Below are 8,033 nucleotides of genomic sequence, written 5' to 3' on the forward strand. Positions count from 1 at the left end.
GCACACGCTTCTCTTCACTCTGGGCTCTTTTTATTCTCCCCAGTTGTCTTCGTCCTGGATTTCACTTTCTGGTTGCCTTGTTTTTTTTTTAACAGCCCCTTCCCCCTCCTCCAGTTCACCCCTCCTGCCTGGAGCCGTTGAAGGCTACGTCAGGTGTTGTGGCGTCGGGTTCGCTACCTCCGCTAGTCCTGTTAGCGTCTGCTTCGCGAGGGCTAGGGTCCTCCGCGGAGTCGGAGACCGGGCCGTGTCCAGGGCGACGTGGAGGGTCGTGGTTACTGTGATTATTGTGTTGTTGGTTTGGTTGTTTTCAGACCGACAGCGGGTCAGATGTCACAGAAGAGGCCGCCTGGGAAGAGAGAGCAGAAAGGACTTCTATAGAAATCAGCAGATAAGCGGTTCAAATCTTCTCTGTGATAGACGGACACTCCAGGCCTGGGCGGTTCGCTTCGCCCCAGACCCAGACGCCCCCTGCCCGGGACCCGCAAGATTATGGAAATGGCAAATCTCTGTAGCAGAAAATTGCATGTCGACCGTTATTCCCTTCAGAAATTGCTATCTGTTGAAGTCATTAATTAAATTGCTTCTTGTTATTGGCTTCGGCTAATATAAACTTTCACGTCGGCGGCGTGAGAGCGAGGGTTATTGATGCCTTTCAGCAGCACCTTGCATTAGTATTTCTTTTAAGATATTGCGCAGAATGAGCTGTAATCTATTTGCCAACCCGCCGTTTGATAAGGCAATTTCAGGTGCTATTGTTTCAAATGGATCCGAGGAAAGACTCCTGCTTATTTATTATAAACATCAAGTGCTGCGCTGTTTGGAGATGAATCTTTTATGTCCATCTCAGTGGCTGGATACGTTCGGCCTGTTCTATGCAGCCGTGTTCCGTTCCCTAGGAGACAAAGGGTGCAGTATTCTCTGCACCGACCTGGTTAACACACTTGTTGTTCCCTTTGGAAATAAATTATAAATTGCACATTTTCAGATTTTAAGCTCGTAACAAAGCCCCAAAAGTATAAACACCGAACAGTGGAGCTAACAATATTACGGTATCTTCGGTTCTATTGTACCGAAAAAATTGGGTTGCGTGACGTATCAAACCTGCATATTATCTCCTGTTCCACCAAAAGGGTTAAGAAGAAGGTTGGCCGTCAGAGCAAACAGGGCAAAGAGAAACAAGCCCGTCTAAATATTTGCCAATGTTGATAAGGTCGGCTCTGCATATGCTTCCCGTCGCCAAGGTCCCCCTGGACCCAGTCCTCCCCATTAAACTAACTCCCCTGTTTTATATCTGTTGTTTCTCTCTCTCCCTTGCTCGCCCTCACTCTGCCTCACTTTCATTAGCCGCCGCTCGCTAAGTGGCCGAATCATCTGTGTGCTATCAACCCCCCAGTGGATGTGTGCTTTGGAGATGCTAAAGGCCTTCTTCTTTTAATAGGATGCGCAGCGCCGGACGCCAGCAGATCCATCAAGGTCGTTAACTGTTGGGCGGCCTGTCTCCTCCCCCTCCCCTCTCTGTCTCCTCCCCCTCCGCTCTCTGTCTCCTCCCCCTCCGCTCTCTGTCTCCTCCCCCTCCGCTCTCTGTCCCCTCCCCCTCCGCTCTCTGTCTCCTCCCCCTCCGCTCTCTGTCTCCTCCCCCTCCGCTCTCTGTCCCTCCCCCGCTCTCTGTCTCCTCCCCCTCCGCTCTCTGTCTCCTCCCCCTCCGCTCTCTGTCTCCTCCCCCTCCGCTCTCTGTCTCCTCCCCCTCCGCTCTCTGTCTCCTCCCCCTCCCCTCTCCACTCTCTGTCTCCTCCCCCGCCTCGCGCGCTGAGCACGACGGCCACACGCTGCAAGTCGAGGTGGGAAATTAGCCTTGACCCTCGGCTTTGAAACCGCAAATGAAGGCAAATGGGTGTCGTCTTCTCTGCCAGCGACGCAGTCTCAGAGATGTGTCTGCTCCCACATGTGAATGCTTATGTTTAAATGTTAGTTTTTTTTAATTGAATGAGATGGTCAGCTCTAGTATATATGTTGTAAAACTCATGTAGCCTTCCCTGAATATGTATTATTTAGCTTTAATATTAAGGTTTATTATTTATATTTTGAGAATGAAATACTTTGCCTGTTATTTAATTCAATGTGTGTGTGTGTGTGTGTGTGTGTTTGAGTGTGTGGGTCCTTGAACTCCTGAACCACAGCGGGTGTGTGTGTGTGCCCTGGGATCGCGGTCATTAGTGTGTGCAGTGTTAGAAAAGGCCACTGGCCAAACCTTCCTTTTTGCCTGAACTTTCAGACAAATCGATTGTGAGTGCGTGTGTGTGTGTGTGTGTGTGTGTTTTTGTTTATGCGAGCAATCAGAACACATCCAATAGCATCTGCTGCCTCGAACCCATAAATCTATGAAACATGCTTACAATTTGAGAAAGAAAAACTGAAATACATTTTATGAACTTGGTATGAAAGTAAACTGAGCCGTAGGTGAAGAGCTGTTAAAAGAATCATCAGAGCGTTCTTCAAACACCCTCCTCCCCCTCCTCCCCCATAGAGAACAATATTCCAAGGCTCAAAGAGCCAAACTACTGATGAAGGTTTGTTTGCCCAAGGTCTGAGCTCCAGCTGAACACCGGTCGATGAGAGCCGGTATCACCGCTGCACGTGTACCGGGTTAATTCCACGGTAGAGTATTTAAAAATGCATTGACTCTAATAAAAAATCAAGTCATCTTCGTTGGATGAGTCGTGAGCCTCGCTAGCCAAAGCAAACATGCACTGTGTGCTCTCGCAGTGTACCCTGGGCGGCGGGCCAGCTCCATAATGAGACTCCATTAGAATGTGGAGCATAGCAAGACGACACCGCAGCCGCACGCCTCTGATGGAGGCAAAGTCACAGGTCCTTTGAAGTCCTGTGTCTTTATCATTCCCTTGGACTCCCAGAGATAGAGAGAGAGAGAGAGAGAGAGAGAGAGGGAGAGGGAGAGGGAGAGAGAGGGAGAGGGAGAGGGAGAGAGAGAGAGAGAGAGAGAGAGAGAGAGAGAGAGAGAGAGAGAGGGAGAGAGAGAGAGAGAGAGAGAGAGAGAGAGAGAGAGAGAGAGAGAGAGAGAGGGAGAGAGAGAGAGAGAGAGAGAGAGAGAGAGAGGGAGGGAGAGAGAGCAAGAAAGAGAGTCATCTACTGTTGCGTTTGGTGGGGGGGGCCCGGGTCCTTTGACTCTCTCTGAATCCTCTTCAGGGAACGCAGTGCCACCAGCACATTTAAAGGGCAGGGTCTCATTAGCCCATCTCATCTGCTGGTGGTTCACGCGGGGAGACAATCGTCCAAGGGGGGGCCATTACTGACCAAAAAAGGGGTTTCCCCCAAATAATGTCGTGGGGACTCTTTTAATCGACAGAACCCATTTCTTAATTACCCCCCCCTCCTCCCCATAGGAGCGTCTCCACTATACTTCTACATACTCATTACACACAGTGTGTGCCTGTCTTGCCCTGTGTGTGTCTTCTGCGACGACGCACACGCAGCGTGCTTCTCGGGCGCTGGGGGGCGGGTCAGAAGGTCTGTGGTGACTGAGTGGCCCCCAGGCCGTACGCTGGCCTCGACTTTCACTGTCACGGTGTGTGTGTGTGCGTGTGTGTGTGTGTGTGTGTGTGCGTGTGTATGTTTTTGTGAGTATGTGTGTGTCTGTGTTTCTGTGTGTGTGTGTGTGTGTGTGTACGTACTGTGTCTCTGTGTGTGTGTGTGTGTGTGATTGTGTGTGTGTTTTTGGGAGTATGTGTGTTTCTGTGTTTGTGTGCGTGCGTGTGGGTGTGTGTTTGTCTGGGTGTGTTTGTGTGCATGTGCGTGTGTGTCTGTGTGTGTGCATGTGTGTGTGAGTGCGTGTGTCTCTGTGTGTGTGTGTCTGTGTGTGTTTTTGCGAGTATGTGTGTGTCTGTTTTTGTGTGCGTGCGTGTGGGTGTGTGTTTGTCTGGGTTTGTGTGTGTGCATATGCGTGTGTGTCTCTGTGTGTGTGTGTGTGTGTGTGTGTGTGTATGTGTGTGTGTGTGTGTCCCAAAAAGTTGTTATTGTGATTCAAGTAAACTATTAGCTGGAACGTGAGGCAGCCGAGCAGCATCGATTTCCCCGTCGCCGGATAATGTTGGTGAGAGCGCACATTTGAGCGGGGAAAACACAGTTTTAATGAGGTCATCGCCGTGACGTCTCAGGACTTTGTCACCCTTGAAACGTTTTGAGAAAAAGCCCACGTTTATTCTGCTGAATCCTCAGAATGCGGCCATCTCACCACCATTACTCCTGAGGAGGACAGCGGGGGAGACAGCCCCCGGATCCCCGCTTAACAAAAAATGAAAAGAGCTGAAGACGTGACTGTCCTCTTTATGGTTCCTTAAGTGTGGGCTGGGAGAAAGTGGCAGAACTAAGCTTTACAGTGGAAGTTGTCTTGGAACTAAGGGGGCTAAGTGAGTGCAATAGAGAAGGAACTGGGAGCCTTAATAGGATTTGGTGGTGGTGGACGGATGGCAGATCGCTGCGGAGGAGCCCTGGGTTGAGGCGCCCTGAGAAGGCTTAAGAGGGGGCTGCTCATCCTCTCGCTTGTGGCTCTGCTCCACCACGGCCGCCGTCTGTCTACAGCGCCGCTATACCTCACACCAGAGCCGGGTGGAGGAGAGCCATATTCAAAAAGTGTTTGCCTTCCAAGCCCTTTGCTCTGCGGAGTTATTTGGAAATAATTGCACAAAATGGAGGGGAAAGAAGGCGACAGCTGGGATGCTTTACGCCGTGTTAGCTCGGTGAGCGAGCGCGCATAGGGAGCGAGGAGCTAGGAAGGAAGGAAGGGAGCAGGAGGGGAGCGGGCGCCCGGAGGGCCCACAGTTAAGTGTCTCAATCCGCCATCAGAAGACAAAAGACAAAACGGGGGGGAAATAATAATTAAGAAAAAAACCCGTCTGAGCACTTTGTAATCACGCACCCCCGCCTCACTCACGGCGTTATCTGGGCTGATGAGCACGCGTTCCTGCTGACACACACGTGCACACGCACACACACACACTCACACGCACGCACACGCACGCACATATACATACACACACGCACACACACCCATACACATACACACACACAGTCACACGCTCAAACAAACACGCACACACTAACACACAAACCCCACATTCAGTCTGTTGAATATTAATATGTGTGGGGGGGCGGGTAGGTGTTCCTGGGAGACCCATTGTTAGATGGCGCTATTGTTCTCCGCTGGCCACTTCCTGTGTGCATCTCTGGGTTCGTGCCAAAGTCGTTTTTTTCAAACGTGCCTATATTGGAGCTGCGTCTTATTCCGTTGTGTGTGTTTGTCTGTGTGTGTGTGTGTGTGTGTGAGTGTGTGCGTGTGCGTGGGATCGAGTGTTTTGCGTGTGCACTTGCGTCTCTAAACTGCAGCAGAGCAGCAGTTTGCGGCGGCGGGCTGGGAGTCGCTGGGGTGTTGTTGGTGGCCCGGGGATGGCCTATAAAGACCAGCGGCCAGAGAGCGCTTGAGCCCCCCCTCCCCCCCCCCCCCCCCCCCCCCACCCCCTGCCGGCCTGCAGTAATATCATTACCATGAGACTGCAACCCGCAGACCGAACCTGGCTCATTAAATCGCCGTGTGCGCACAACGTGCTAAGAGGTGTGTGTCTTCCTGTCGGCGGCCTTCGCTCGGCGAGGAGGAGGCGGGCTCTGGGCGCCGCTGGAGGAGGAGGAGGAGTTGTTTGTTGTCTTGTGAGTTTCACATCGCATCTGTTTGGGTACGTGTGTGGCAGAAATGGATGTGCGGGCACTGTACCACTTTGGCGTTTGTGTGCGTCTGTGTGTGTCATGGGTTAGTATGTGTGCGATTGTGTTAGTGTGTGTACACACGTGTAGCTATGTGTGTCCGTGTTTTTGTGTGGGTGTGTTTATGTGTGTGTGTTTGTCAGTGTGTGTGCATGTGAAAGATTGTGTTAGTGTATGTGCACACGTGTATCTTTGTGTGTCCGTGTTTGTGTGTCCGTGATTTTGTGTGAGTGTGTGTAAGTGTGTGCGTACGTGTGTGTGTGTGCATGCAGGCACGTGTGTATCTGTATGCCCGTGTTTGTGTGTGTGCGCCTGTGCGAGCGTGTATCTACCGTGTGTGCCTGTGTCTGTACGCGTGCGTGTTTGTGTGTGAGCAGGTGCACGTGTTTGTGCGTGTGCATTTGTTTTGTATCTCGACTCAGTTTGTTTATAGGTGCGGGCGGAGATGTAGAAGCCTTGTGGTAACGGACATCCAGTGTGTCTATAAATTCATGAGTCTATGAATCTATGTTTGGTCGCGCTCCGCGTGCCGCGCGCTCTGTGCACGTGTGCGTGTGTGTGCACAGGTTCCAGTGTTGTTCTTGCGCGAGCCGGCCTGCTTAACCATCCGATTCACGTAACCTCCCTGTCTCTGCCTCCCTGTTTCTCATTTAGTGAAACCAGCAGCGGAGGGACGAGGGAGCATCAGAATGGCTGATAGGGGAGTAGAAAGGGAGAAGAGAGGGAGGGGGGAGAGAGGGAGGGGGGGGAGAAAGAGAGGGAGGGAGAGAGGGAGGGGGAGAGGGAGGGAGAGAGGGAGAGGGAGGGAGGGAGGGAGAGGGAGAAATTGGAGGGTGAGGGAGCCTCAGAATGGCTGATAGGGGAGAAGAGAGAGAGGAGGGAGAGAGAGAGGGAGGGGTGAGAGGGAGAGAGGGAGCGGGAGAGAGGGAGGGAGAGAGGGAGGGGGGAGAGGGATGGAAGAAGGGGTGGAGCTGGGGCGGTGAAAAGGCAAAGAGATGCAGGAGAGGGGTGATAGGAAAGAAATGGACTGTGGGTGGGTTGGGGGGTGGGGGGAGGGGGGGCTGATAGAGAAAGTGTAGTGGCAGCAGTGGAAAGGGCATGAGGGATGGAAGACGGAGGGGCCCATGCAGCCCGATGGTAGAGAGAGAGAGGGAGAGGGTGGGAGAAGGAGAGAGAGAGTAGGAGGAGGCAGCAGATTTATGAAGCCATTGGAATGTAATTTGGAGGCAGAAATTACTGTCAGCCCGAGCAAGGTTTAGAGCCGGTGGAGCCTAAATCCATGGCTTGCTTGTCTATGTGTGTGAGTAAATGGTTGTCTCTCTCTCTCCCTGTGTGTGTGTTTGTGTGTGTGTGTGTGTGTGTGTGTGTGTGTGTGTGTGTGTGTGTGTGTGTGTGTGTGTGTGTGTGTGTGTGTGTCTGTGCGTGTGTGTGTGTTTGAGAGAGTGTTTTTATGCATTTATCTCTGCACAATAGTTGGCAAATGGGATGCAGAATCGTAGCATAGAGCTGAGGCTGGTGTGTGTTTTACACGCCGAGAAGGCGTCCATCATTCTCTGTGTGCGTGTGCGTGTGACTGTGTGCGTGTGCATTTTTACAACTCCGCCATGCATGAGCGATGTGACTACATGGCAGCAGAACATAACCGAGCATTCATATTTAACAACTCGTATTTCATCTGTGCTGAAAGACACACATGGAAGTGTTGAAATGCACACATACACACACACACACACACACTTTCACACACGGAATGGCAGCATATTCTTGTCAGACTCTGAGGGCCGGGACTCATCCGAGGGTGTCGGCACGGTCGGAACCACGGCAAATGGAGTAAGAGAACAAGAGTGAGAGAGTGTGTCAGGGATGGATAGAGAAAGGTAGAGTGTGGTGGGGGAGGTTACTGGAGAGGGAGGGCGAGCGACAGAGAGAGAGAAAGCAGGGCTGGGAGAGAGACGTACAGAATAAGCAGGGATGAAAGGGAGGGAATGGGATGTGACTGGCTTTCTAACACGTCGGCACACAGCCTCCATTTAGTTGGGGAGAGCGAGCGAGAGCGGGAGAGAGAGAGAGAGAGAGAATAATCAAGCATGGTTTAAAAAAGGAGGCGACCGTCTCTCTCGTGACACTGACCGCCACGCACTCACATACACACGCTCCTCTCCGCCCTCCAGCCCGCTGGCCGCTGACGCACTCAGAAAGGTCATTATGGATCGGCCGTTAGTTTAGGATTAATACGACGTGTCACTCTGATCCTGTTCAGG

At 52.0% G+C, this 8,033-nt stretch overlaps 2 protein-coding genes across 3 annotated transcripts in view; one reads left to right on the forward strand and one right to left on the reverse strand.

Annotated features, from left to right (window-relative positions):
* Nucleotides 1–8,033, forward strand: part of macrod1 (mono-ADP ribosylhydrolase 1) — a 123,257-nt gene that overhangs the window by 38,648 nt on the left and 76,576 nt on the right. The window lies entirely within an intron of this gene.
* Nucleotides 1–8,033, reverse strand: part of flrt1b (fibronectin leucine rich transmembrane protein 1b) — a 30,148-nt gene that overhangs the window by 7,714 nt on the left and 14,401 nt on the right. The gene's annotated exons all lie outside the window — the stretch shown is intronic.

Source organism: Gadus morhua, chromosome 10, assembly GCF_902167405.1.
Source record: "Gadus morhua chromosome 10, gadMor3.0, whole genome shotgun sequence".
NCBI classification, from domain to species: domain Eukaryota; kingdom Metazoa; phylum Chordata; class Actinopteri; order Gadiformes; family Gadidae; genus Gadus; species Gadus morhua.